This window comes from Anopheles gambiae, chromosome 3, assembly GCF_943734735.2.
Source record: "Anopheles gambiae chromosome 3, idAnoGambNW_F1_1, whole genome shotgun sequence".
Classification (NCBI taxonomy): domain Eukaryota; kingdom Metazoa; phylum Arthropoda; class Insecta; order Diptera; family Culicidae; genus Anopheles; species Anopheles gambiae.
The window spans coordinates 98692382-98703923 of NC_064602.1; the positions used below are offsets into that span (position 1 = coordinate 98692382).

Consider the following 11542-nt stretch of genomic DNA (forward strand, 5'->3'; position numbering starts at 1 on the left):
TGCTGTTCGCATGAAAAACTTGCTTCTAACTGGGAATCGCTTAAATTTATTCTCTCCCTAGCATTGCAAATTGTTGATTTAATTAAAAGGATGTATTTCGGCAGATATTAAAAAAAAACCTGCCACCAACATCACTCTGCAGTGAAACGAAGTCGACATCAGCATTTTTCCATGCAATAAATTATGTTGATACATATTTTGACATCGTCCAGATATTGCATTTTTGAGCATCGCTTTTCAATCTATCCAAACGACCCATTATAGAATGAACCATCAAGCAGAAAACTATGGTAACGTTATTCTTAAATCAGTCCCCCAGCATGACCCATCCACTCCTGTGCGCTCTCTAACAATCCTGTGCTATGGTATTTCGATTTTATCCCTGCTAAAAATAGTCCTCGAGGCAAGTCTCGAGTGCCTTGGGCCGATTCGAACAGTCGGTATTTTGTCCCTGTGGACTACATTTTTTTATGATGAAATGTAGAATTACAAATACACCCCCCAACGCAATCCCTGACTGGGCAGGGATCGATGGCCTAAACTCCCGGAGAACACCAGACTGTTCTTCCTTTTCATAACGTGTTTGGGACACACAAAAAATCAAGAGGCGTAAAGGCTTCGATACTCAAGCACACCGGTCACATCGGACCTTTCGGCGAGTGTAAATTTCCTTTCCGCATCGCATGATGGAAAACGGATGTGGAAAACGCTTTCATTCCCTTTTTTTCTTCTCCCTTTTTCCATTTTCTCCCGCACTCACCCACCGGCCACGAAAGATGTGTGACCTTATGTCTCTGGGTGTTAATCAAAGTGAAAAGTGCGAACGAGTATCTGCTTTGGACAGGTTTTGGGTAGCATAGCGAGCCCGAGGCACCCCGGGTAACATATCCGAAAGGACACTTTATGCGACTTGGACGACGATGGAGCTTGTAAGTCGACCGGTGGTGATAGCTTGAACGGTGGAGCAGGCTGAGCAGGATAAACTTTTTGATTCTTCTATTGTTTTTGTCGTTTTGCCATGTTCGTTTGTGGTCCTCCAACACCAGAATGTGACATTCATGCCGGAATGCTGTCACGGTTGTTAAGCATGGCCAGTTTAGAGGGGCAAGGGTGCGCAGGAAAATCGATCATGCAATATAGGAATTCCATCGACCATAACTTATCCCGAGTGATACGGCATTGAATCCAACACTCGTACAATCGTTTGCAATTATTTCTTTTTCCTTTTTTTTTAAACCATCACACATCCACTAGACACAGGATTCAATCAGAAAGAAAAGCGGCTGTGGTTGCAAACGAAAATGTTTGGAAGCAGCTATCATATCACATTCGACATTCACGTACTGGGTGGTGTGCTAGAATGAATTTTCTCTTCAGGCATAATTAACGTGGAATCAGATGGGAGCGTATCCGCCCTGTCTACAATGGTCATTTGAGGCCTTTTGTGTAAAGTTGATCATTCGAAAGTGGTTACATTCAGCCGGCAGTTATGCTAGGGGAAAAGGCTTCCTTTGCCCCGTCTCCTCACGCAGGCCACGCTCTTCCCTGTGACTTAAAAGCGAAACGATACCGTTCATGAGTGTCGAGGCGATGTGTCGTACAGCAACCGTAACACATTTTCTCACGGGTACTGTCATCGGGTACGGCTGCCAGTTGCAAGCACGATACGAACATTGTGCTCACTGGACGGAAAATTTGCTCAAGTGCCGAGCTGGAGGAGCAAAGCGGGCGACAAGGGATCCGCACGCCGGTGCTACCGATAACGATATGAGAGCCACTGTCGACGACGGCGAAGACAACCGAGCGCCGGGCGAAATACCCAATGGCATTACACAAAAAATGACCCCCAATCCTTGTTTCAATGGTGAGGAAAACGATGAAAATGAACACCATTTATCATCGGCAGTGCATAAATTTTCATCCCCTTCCCCCACCGCCAGACCGAGGGGGCTGAAAGGGAAAAAGGGTCACGAAACATCAAATGGATTGACGGGCGCTCTTTCTGGGCGAGTGTTGGAGGTGGCATTCCCACCCATCCCGAGCACCGGCTGAGCAATGAACTTTATTGTCACTTCAAGAGCATAAAAATTGGAATACTTTCTGGGCCGGCGACCGAGTGTGCGCCAGTGTACAGTGAAATGCATCAACTTGGCGCGCTGATGATGCCACGAGAGAAAGGACAAAAAAACGGAAATAAATGGGTCAAATGATTTCGCACCATCGCGGAGCGGAGCATTGACAATGGTAGAACATAAAACCGTCCGCTCCATATTAAGTTCCGTTTGGGGCACACATTAAATTTGTTCATTCCAAAACTAGACCCACGGCAGAGCATTTGTTCAGGGCTCCTGTTTGCTGTTGTCATAACTATAACATTAATCATTACTTTTACTGAAGCAGTTTGCGAGAAACAGAGAATGGGTTACAGAGGCACATAAAATAATGCACACCCAATACCGGGGATCGGAGAATTGCGCCCACAATCAAACTACAACGCAACGGTTGCCCCGAAAGCTACCAAAAAAGAAGCTTCGTTCGTTCGCTCATAGCAACGAAATTATCTCATCATGATCCTAGGCTCGAAGCACAACTTCTTCCGTCATACCCTTTCCATAAATAAACAACAAAATTACCGATAATGATAGGTACCCAGACGGTTTGAAAACTCCATCAAACGCACTTTACTGCAGAAGCATTAAAGAAACGACGCTTCCACGTCCTGCTAACAAGAGCCCACCGGCCGAAGGAGGATGTTGATGAAATATTGAATAAAAAGAAGATTAATTTGAAGCTCCCAAAAACACTCCACGTTAATTGATGGCATGATGGCTGCTGGCCCTACATCCCAGTGGTGTACCGCTCGCTAGAATGGCCTTGACTGCATGAAACCATCCATATTATTGCAATTATGTTTCTATGCTAAACGCACACACACAGCATGACTGTGCAGGCGTACCGCCGAACACCGTTGCCGAGCGATTGTTTCCTTTCTTTTAATTTACAACGAATCTGATTGAGTGTTTTCTTAGAATGGGGTATTTGTGTTCTATAAAAAAAAACCCCAATTACCACACTGATCAGTATGCTGGTTATGTTGCTCTTTTTGTAATGCTTTCTCGAAACTCCTCCAAGGATGTTCTTTCCAAACGAAGGAGCGTAAACAGAACGAAGGGAACGAAGGATCGATATCGAAAGTGAAAGGACCCTGCGAATCAAACCCTTGTTTCCATAGTCGAACATAAAAACGGCTACAAAATCGCGCCAACCGTGCTAAAACTTAGCTCACTCGCAGATAAGATAGCTTTCTTTACTCACAAATTCCTACACTTCCGCCATCTTGAACGCTCCCGCGTCTCGCATCCATCGAACAGATTTATTCACATCGACCCCACGTTTATTAGCGTCATTTTTCAGCCCAAGGCGGAAAGATTAAAGTAACTCACGATGATCCCTCTGTTAATGTTTAACTCAAGCTGCCAAAAAAGCCCTTACCACTTCGCCTGCCCATCCCGGTGAGTTTGCTTACTTACTCACTCTCTCACTCTTTCTCTCTTTGTGTGTTTGTGAGTCTGTGTAGTCCTCTGGAGTATTGTGAGGAAACAATCAGCTATGCCGCAGCACACCCCGCCTGCTTCGATGGTGGAAAAGATTGGAAAAGCTTGCACCGAAACTCATAACTCAAGAGTCTCGCTCGGAGCTCATCCAAAGCGGATTCGCGGAGCAGCCCAGCCCGGCGCAGCTACCGGGGCGGGCTTTCGGGGTTTTACTGCTCGCCCAACCTCACAAGACCCCTGTGCAAATGCTTGGTATGCACGGGTACACACTGGCACAGCTCGAAAGCTTTAAAAATCCTCACCCGATAGTAAGGTCGGCGAAATTTGGCGGCCTTCAGTAAACTTTGCCAGCCCTTCCTGTCGCTTCCCGCACAGGCCCAGGCCTGCGTGTGTCCCTCCATCCATCCCCTCATAGAGAGAAACAGCGAGTGGGATCGTAGGTGAAAGCACTGGAGCTGAAGTATTCTAACTTTCGCCCCGCCGAAAGCCAGTCGAAAAATGAACCGAATAAATAATTTATATCCCAAGATGCTCCCGGTGAAATTCAATTATTTCTTCATCTTTTGGCTCGGCTTCCTTTTTCCTCGACTTTTGGTGAAAAGATTTCTGCTTTCTTTCACCATCCAACCAAAAACCACCGGGACCGTTCTTTGTTGTTACATTGCTTCCTCGCTGCTCTCGGACCAGCCGCATTCAGCACGCCGCTTTACATTTCGCTTTGCAACTTTTTACGCATTCGTTATCCTGGCGCTTTGTTGTTGCGTTCTTATTTTTTATATTTTCGGTGGAAGCGCTTTTGAATATACAAATTAGACGAACCTTCGGTTGTTCCGGCACTCGGAACCGCATTCCTGCCGCGGCTTCTATTCGAGTCCTCTTGTGGCCATTCAATTTGCTGCCGATTGTTTGATTTCACTACAATCGACCGACTTCTAAACCTAGGGAGAAGTGAAACATAACCGCCTAAATGCCATCTTATTGCGGATGACGTTTACTGCGCGCCGGGTTTCTTACACGTGCACATCAGCTTCGACCGTGTTACGAGTTACGAGTGCTACAGCGCCACCCGCTTTGACCATCCTGCCCACAAACCACAAACGATCTCTCCATCATCGTTATCGGTGCCGCCACCAGCGGCTTCCAAGTACGGGAGACCACGAACGTGACAAGTTCTGCGGAAAATCGGTTATCTTGTTCGATATTTTCCCGCTCGTCCACCCGTCCAGCATCCGCGACGAAACGCAACCCATCGGAGCATGGTGGTCAATCGGCCACAGCACGATCGAGCGAAAATTAAACAATCATCATGACGGCCGCATCGCGTTCGGCTGATTATGGTTGAGTTTTGCCAGAGAAATTGGAGCGTTTCAGTCACGTTCACTAGCTCACTCGGGCGGTGTGGAAGGGACAACACGAAAGGAAGGCTTGTCAGCCGTGTCTAGGATGCTCCTCGCACCATCAAACTGCGCCCGACAGATGACGGAACGTGAGTGTGATTACGTGGCCATCCACCACAACGCTGCAGTCAACGACTGCACGGGACTCCGAACACCTTTGGTACCACCCCCTCCTACGCCCATCACTTATCCTCGCGATGCGAATGGAAAGCAAGGACGATGATGGTGGCCGGACGAGAGTGCCGTGTCCGGAAATGTGCGCATCGATTTCGTGGTGTCTTCGACCGATTTGGACGGAGAGCAAAAATTAATATTGAATTATCGACTGACCGACCAGGCTGGACAAACAGGGCGGCGGTCGAACGAACGCTCGTTCTTTTACCTTCCCATTCGCACGCTACAATGATATCCTGCTGCTGGACGGCCCGGGTGGGAAATGTGACCCAATTCATCTCCGGAACGGGAAACGACAACCATTGCACAACCAAATCCGACAAACCCACAATGCGTGGTCGATCATTGGCCGGAAGAGTTGATTATAGTGCCCGAGTGATCCACGTGAATGTTGAGCACGTGTTGTGGACATGGGCTTTCACCCCTCGCTACACACATCGTATCGTATACCAGTCGAACTGGACCACTATTCGGAATGTCATTTAGTTCTCTATTTGCCAACTCGATTGCTATTTCCAATTTCTCTCCACTATGAAATGCTTTTGTATCGATGGAACACTGCATTTTTCTTTTTGTAGAAATATTTCATCAAAATGGACGGTCTTGTAAATTGACGCACTGGAAAACCTTGCCCTGTGTGGTATCCCTACGCTTGGCCGAAATTGGATTAAGCCACAGCTAAAACTCGGTCACACCAGTGAACCGTTAAGCCCGATGGCTACATACCATCCAATGGTACATTGCATGGTTTCTTTGTGGACACATCTTTCAAACTTGCCGACCAAAAAATGAATCGCCGGTCCTTACAAATTACGAGTTATGTAATGAAACCCGATTCCGCCGGCTACCAAGAATCAGACAGGGCCCACATTCAAAAAGGGGCCACAATGTATTCCCTAATGTGCCTTAACTTCCAGTCCATTAAAAGCCCAAGCTCCACATTTGCCTGGATGACCCGTTTGCCGGCTCATAAACCCCACAAAACTAAAGCCATAAACTTTTGACCACTAGCTCATCGGCCAATTTCCTTTCCCTCTCTGTGTCTGTGTCGGTCAGAGCACATCCGGAAGGTGACATTAGGATACATCGATAAATTTCCGGTTTCCAACTGACCAACGGCAATAAATAAACAAATCTGCCAAATCTAAACTTTCTCTCGCGTTAACCTCTCCCCCTCGCATGTACCATCACAAATTTGACACCCCCTCAAAGTGATTAGGCACTGGTTATGATAGTTTCGTAACTATGACTCTGTCTCTCTCGCTCGTACACGTTTTTCAGATCCATGCATTGATAGGTTTAATGTAATCACTTTTCCCAGCACCCAGCTAGGACGTTATTTGGCTTGACCAAATAGCCTTCGGCCTTCGAGATGGGACAACTTTAATTGGAATAATTTACGACCGGACATCCGCCGGTTCACTGGTGCATAAGACCGTTTTTGACGTTTTGCCGTTTAAAGATGACATATTTAGACGACATATATTTCGCTCAGGTAATTCCGATACCTGATCCATTCTTTTGAACTTTTGTTTGAAATTAGTTACAAACGAAATGCAAAAGACGTTTATCGTTTCCATCGAACACATTGATGACTAATTCTTGCACCTGCACTGTTACAGCGTGGACAACAGGAGATAATCTAAACCGCGACTTTCGAAGGTCCTCTCAATTTGATAGAAATCAAAAATCTTCTGATGACTTCCGAAGCTCGTTTCGTCACATTTTCTTTAAAGCTTTCATTCAATTAAAGACCCAAACGCTCTCAACGCACCAAAGGCAGCAGGACCAGTGGGTGACAAACATTCTTCCATAAAAATGTTTATCAACTCGCACAACTTTGCCTCCGAGTTGTTATGTAAATGATTGAATTATGAAAGTGTCTGAGCAGTTTCCCGGAGGTGGAAAGTCTAAGCCCGGTAAGGGCTCGCATTTTCACACTCACTGGGCGAATCGATAAACGCGCCATCAACGAAGCGACACGTTAACTTTAAGCTACGTTCATTCTCCCCGAAGGCAACTTAAACAGCTCACACCCGCGACGGTCCCGCGTGTAGCCGTGTCGGTTTCGGATTATTGCTAAGCATTTCGACGCGGTTTCGCCGCCGCGTAACGATGTTTTATGGCTGACCATCAGGAAGCATCGCGCGTTCGCCCGCCACGTTATGCGGAGAGCGATATCCTGGCTCGTTAATGCTTCAAATGAAAAGCGAATACACGGTTCCATCCCGTACCGGGGAGCGCCATTTTCTTGAGATACACCATTTGATGTGGCATTACGAGGTACCAGAAAATTAACCGAATCCAAATCGTAACATCCGTCACGACTAGGTGGGAACAAACCGCCCCGGCAAATGGCGTGTTATGACGTTTTATGGTGCTCATTTAGCTCCCGTGCTACGGCGGTTACGGTGCCGAGAACATGGGCACGAGCACGAACGGGCGGCCCGAATAAACGACAGTTTGCAGAACCTGACGCCAATTTCAGCCCCCAAAGGTGATGGCACCGGTGCTAAAAATTCAAGCGGTAATTAAGTTTAATTAGCGTTCGTGTTCAAATTAAACTCACCCATGTTTGCAATTGTTATTGCGCCGGATCGGTATGGAGACATGGCCACCACCGTTCTGCGACCGAGTGAATGATAATGAATCTCGATCTTCAATGGAATCGTCAACGAGGGACAACTCCGGGGCCATAAGTGTCCCCGGCGTGTCCTCATTGTCAGACTCTTTCCACCGGACATGGTCAACTGATTCCCCAAATTAGGAATCTGAAGGACACGACACATACCAGTGCCACCTCGCTCAGCTTACCAAACACACACTCGTGTAGCACTCGTGTCGAAATGCGGTAGCTGCAAAGAGGAGACCCACCCGTCTCGGCATAACAACAGCCACACGGCACCGGGTGACGCGAACATTACCTTGAACTCTTCGCACAATGCGTCCGGGCGGCCCCGTGGCCCTAATCTCCTTTGCTAAATCCACTTTAACATAAAACTGTCAACGCTATTAGCGGCGGCGGCAACATGAGTTTGAAGTAGCGAAGCGTGTTGTGGTCGCTCACTTCGATTCTACGGCTATGGCCAAACTTCTGCCTACTCTCGTCCATCGTACCGCACCGCGTGCTTTAAGAGAAGCCCGACACGGGTGCGATGGGGCGAGCATGGAAAGAAGATGTGCAGAACACACAAACGCTTACCGTATGTGGAGCACACTTGAGCTTTGTGAAATCGCTTTCGCTCAAAACTAGGCCACCGACAAACGACAGACTATCCGTCCATGGTCAACGCCACAGCGTTGGGGGTTTTGTTCGAGGTGGCTTCATATTGTCCTTTCGTTTTAGGTTGCGTGTTAGTTTCTTTCTCTCTTTTTTGTCGTTGCTGTTGCTGTGGCAGTCCACTGGAGAGTCTCTTCGATTGCCATCCATGCTGAGCCAAAGTGTGCCATTCGGGAAAAACCTCTCGGCAAGTGAGGCTCGAACGATCACCAGTCACGGAATGCACATACGCCGGACGCAAACAGAACACGTCCCATATCATCTGTTGTCGATGCATTCGTTTACGTGCTCACTTGCATTCGAGAATCGGCCCACGGTTGTCTGCGGCACAGGCGGCACTGTCAAATGAAGCCCGTAAAGCCTATTGGCCAAAATTGCGATTGGAACGTGACTGCTTTATAGTCTCGTTAGTCGTTAGCGTGCGCTTTCACGACATATTCGATCCTAGCTTTCCATGCTCCATGCGGGTGACAAAACTCTCTAATGTCTGCTTTTGTATCATTTTAGGCGGCTTTTTTAGAGCGCAAACCATTCCACCACGGCAGCACATTGTTGATTATTGTGCAGAGCAGCACGAAAAAAGGAACAACCTCCCACTGTACAGGCTTGCAGGCATTAGTCCCAAGAAAAACTCCACCGAAGCTTAGGAGCATTTCCTTTGAAGAGTCACTGCTTCAAACTCTCCGGCGGGGGTCGATGCTACCGCCCTTGACAAAGGTTAGTCCGTTAATCCAATAAAGACACACACGCACACCAATACAGCGCACATACATTCTTCACCCATGTATCCATTCCCACGAGCACACTTCTTGCCTAAGAAAGGATAATTTTCTGGCGCTATTTTGTCGCTACCTTCGTTATCCTTTTCGATCCGACAAAACAATCCGTTTAGTGAAGCGAGCACAAAAAAGCCGCACCGCAAGCACCATTTCCTTCGTGCGTCCTCCTGCGGGAGTAGTGGGGCTACTGGGAGGAAGCTGGACTAGTGTAGTCAGCGTGCCGCAAAAGCTTTGTAATCGAAAAACATCAAAGAAACCTCACGCTCCTTGGGGAAAGTGCCAAGACAGCACGAGATGTGCGCTCCGCTCCTCCCACGGGACTCAGCCGCAGCAGCCGGTGCCACTTGTGGCACAGAACCCAACTGTGGAAAACCACAGCCACAGAATCGACGGAAACACAACATCGGTGGCATTTGTTTTGTGGTTGTGTAGGTCGATTCCAGCCCCTTGACGCACATACACACACACCCACAAAAGCACACGGACACACGGCACCCAGTTTGCCACGAACCCGAGCTGTACGATCCTGCTCAACCGTATTTCTTTTTCGATCATTACGCATCAAGTCAGGCGAAAAAAGCGAATCCCATGGTCCCTGGCCGACACTACCGCCGCAGAACAAACACTTCTCATTTTCCCAACGGTCACATTTCGCAATCGGGTTAATTAACCCAACCAGCAAACCGTCCGCTTGCCCGGATGGTTGGAAATTGTGGTCCCCATCATTTAGCTGGGCACTTCGCTCGAAGCGTGGTAATGAGGAAGCAGGAAAAAAATTACCACCTTGGACCGTACTCCAGCGAGTTGAGTGGTTAAAGTTTTCCTCCCGCTCCCCGTTCGGTCGTACGAAACAAAGAACCAACTTTAATCCCTTCAGACACGTGGTGCCTAAGCTTGCTGCTTGTGGCAACTGGAATTGCCAAACAGGCATTTGCGTTCTTTGCTGACCGGATTTCGCAAGAAAGGACCTACAATAAACCAACGCACCACCAAACGGTACAGCCTTTGCCCGCACTCCTTCCTACCTCTTTCACCGTCGTTTGGAAGCTACGTTTCAGATTCCGGATTCCAGTTACCATCTTCCGGGCAAACCCATGTCTCGACAACTCCTGATACTTTCATATTTCTTATCCACTTCCGTCTCCAGTATCTACTCTCACCATCTATAGCCCACCCACCGGCTCGCTTTGGGTCCCGTGTCGGAGTAGTAGAATAATCATTAAAATCGCAACCAGAGCCAGAGCCCAAGAAATGGAAAGATAACCAAGCTCGTCCCATTTCGAGCCAATCTTCCTTCGAGAAGGCTATTTTTCTCCGTCTGCCACCAGATCTGTACGTCCGGAAATGTGTCTGTTCTTCGTCGGATCCCAATTTCCGGCCTTATCCCAAAAATTCTTACCACGCACACCTCTGGCAGTCACATCCAAATGCGATGCGAAGGCTGATGCCAGCTCGTCGTCGTCGCCGTTCTTGTTTGAGTCGTTTTTACACTCCCTTACGCACGTGCACATACACACACACACACACACGGGTGCACATATTTACACAGCAAACTGTCAAAAGCAGTGCGCGGATCTGTTACGAGCCCGCTCGGAAGCCCACGCTTAGAAGTGGGGCTGCAAAATCGTGACCGCTCGATAAGCTACGACCGTCCGCAAAACAGATTCCAAAAAAAGGGATTAAGAGCTTTTCGCTGCAGCATAACAGCATGTGTATGTTTGTGTGTGTGTGTGTGTGTGTGTGTGTATGTGCTCGCTGCTGTGCAGCTTCGCTCTCGCGTTTGTGGACGTGGTATAAAGTTCGGAAAAACGAATAAAAAAACCGTCCCCATGCTCAGAGCCCTCTAAACGAATAGATGAAAGCTGTCACCGTGACGCACGGATTTTGTGAAAAGATGCTTCGCGGCCGCTTGCGTTGAATTCTGAAACACGAAAGAGGGAAAGAAGAGGCGAAGAAAAAACAACAACCGCGCAAAATATGGCCTCGGCTTAAGTTTCAGAGAAAACTACCAAAAAGCATGCCAGCATGTCGCACCGAATTTCACATTTTTCTTTTCTCCACAACACTGACGGCCGACGGCATTTTGCTTTTCTTCACCACCAACACCACCACCACCCACCAGACCAACCGGACCGATACCCAACAATGTGGCTACTTTAAAGCTCTTTAGCCCCGTTAGTCGTATCGGGCTGTTTTATAGCATTTGTTTCTCATTTCCAGTGATGTGGACACATAAAACGGGCTTTCAAGGGGCAACTTTTACGCCGTGGAATGCAACATCAAACCAGCCATTCGTACATAAACATTTTTCACTGCTGCCAGCCCTGTCCGATAATCGTTCGATTTTCCATCGAAACT

General features: G+C 47.9%; 1 protein-coding gene across 1 annotated transcript in view; it reads right to left on the reverse strand.

Moving 5' to 3' along the window:
* The window catches only part of LOC1280328 (toll-like receptor 6), a 48954-nt gene that overhangs the window by 35887 nt on the left and 1525 nt on the right, over positions 1–11542 (reverse strand). The window lies entirely within an intron of this gene.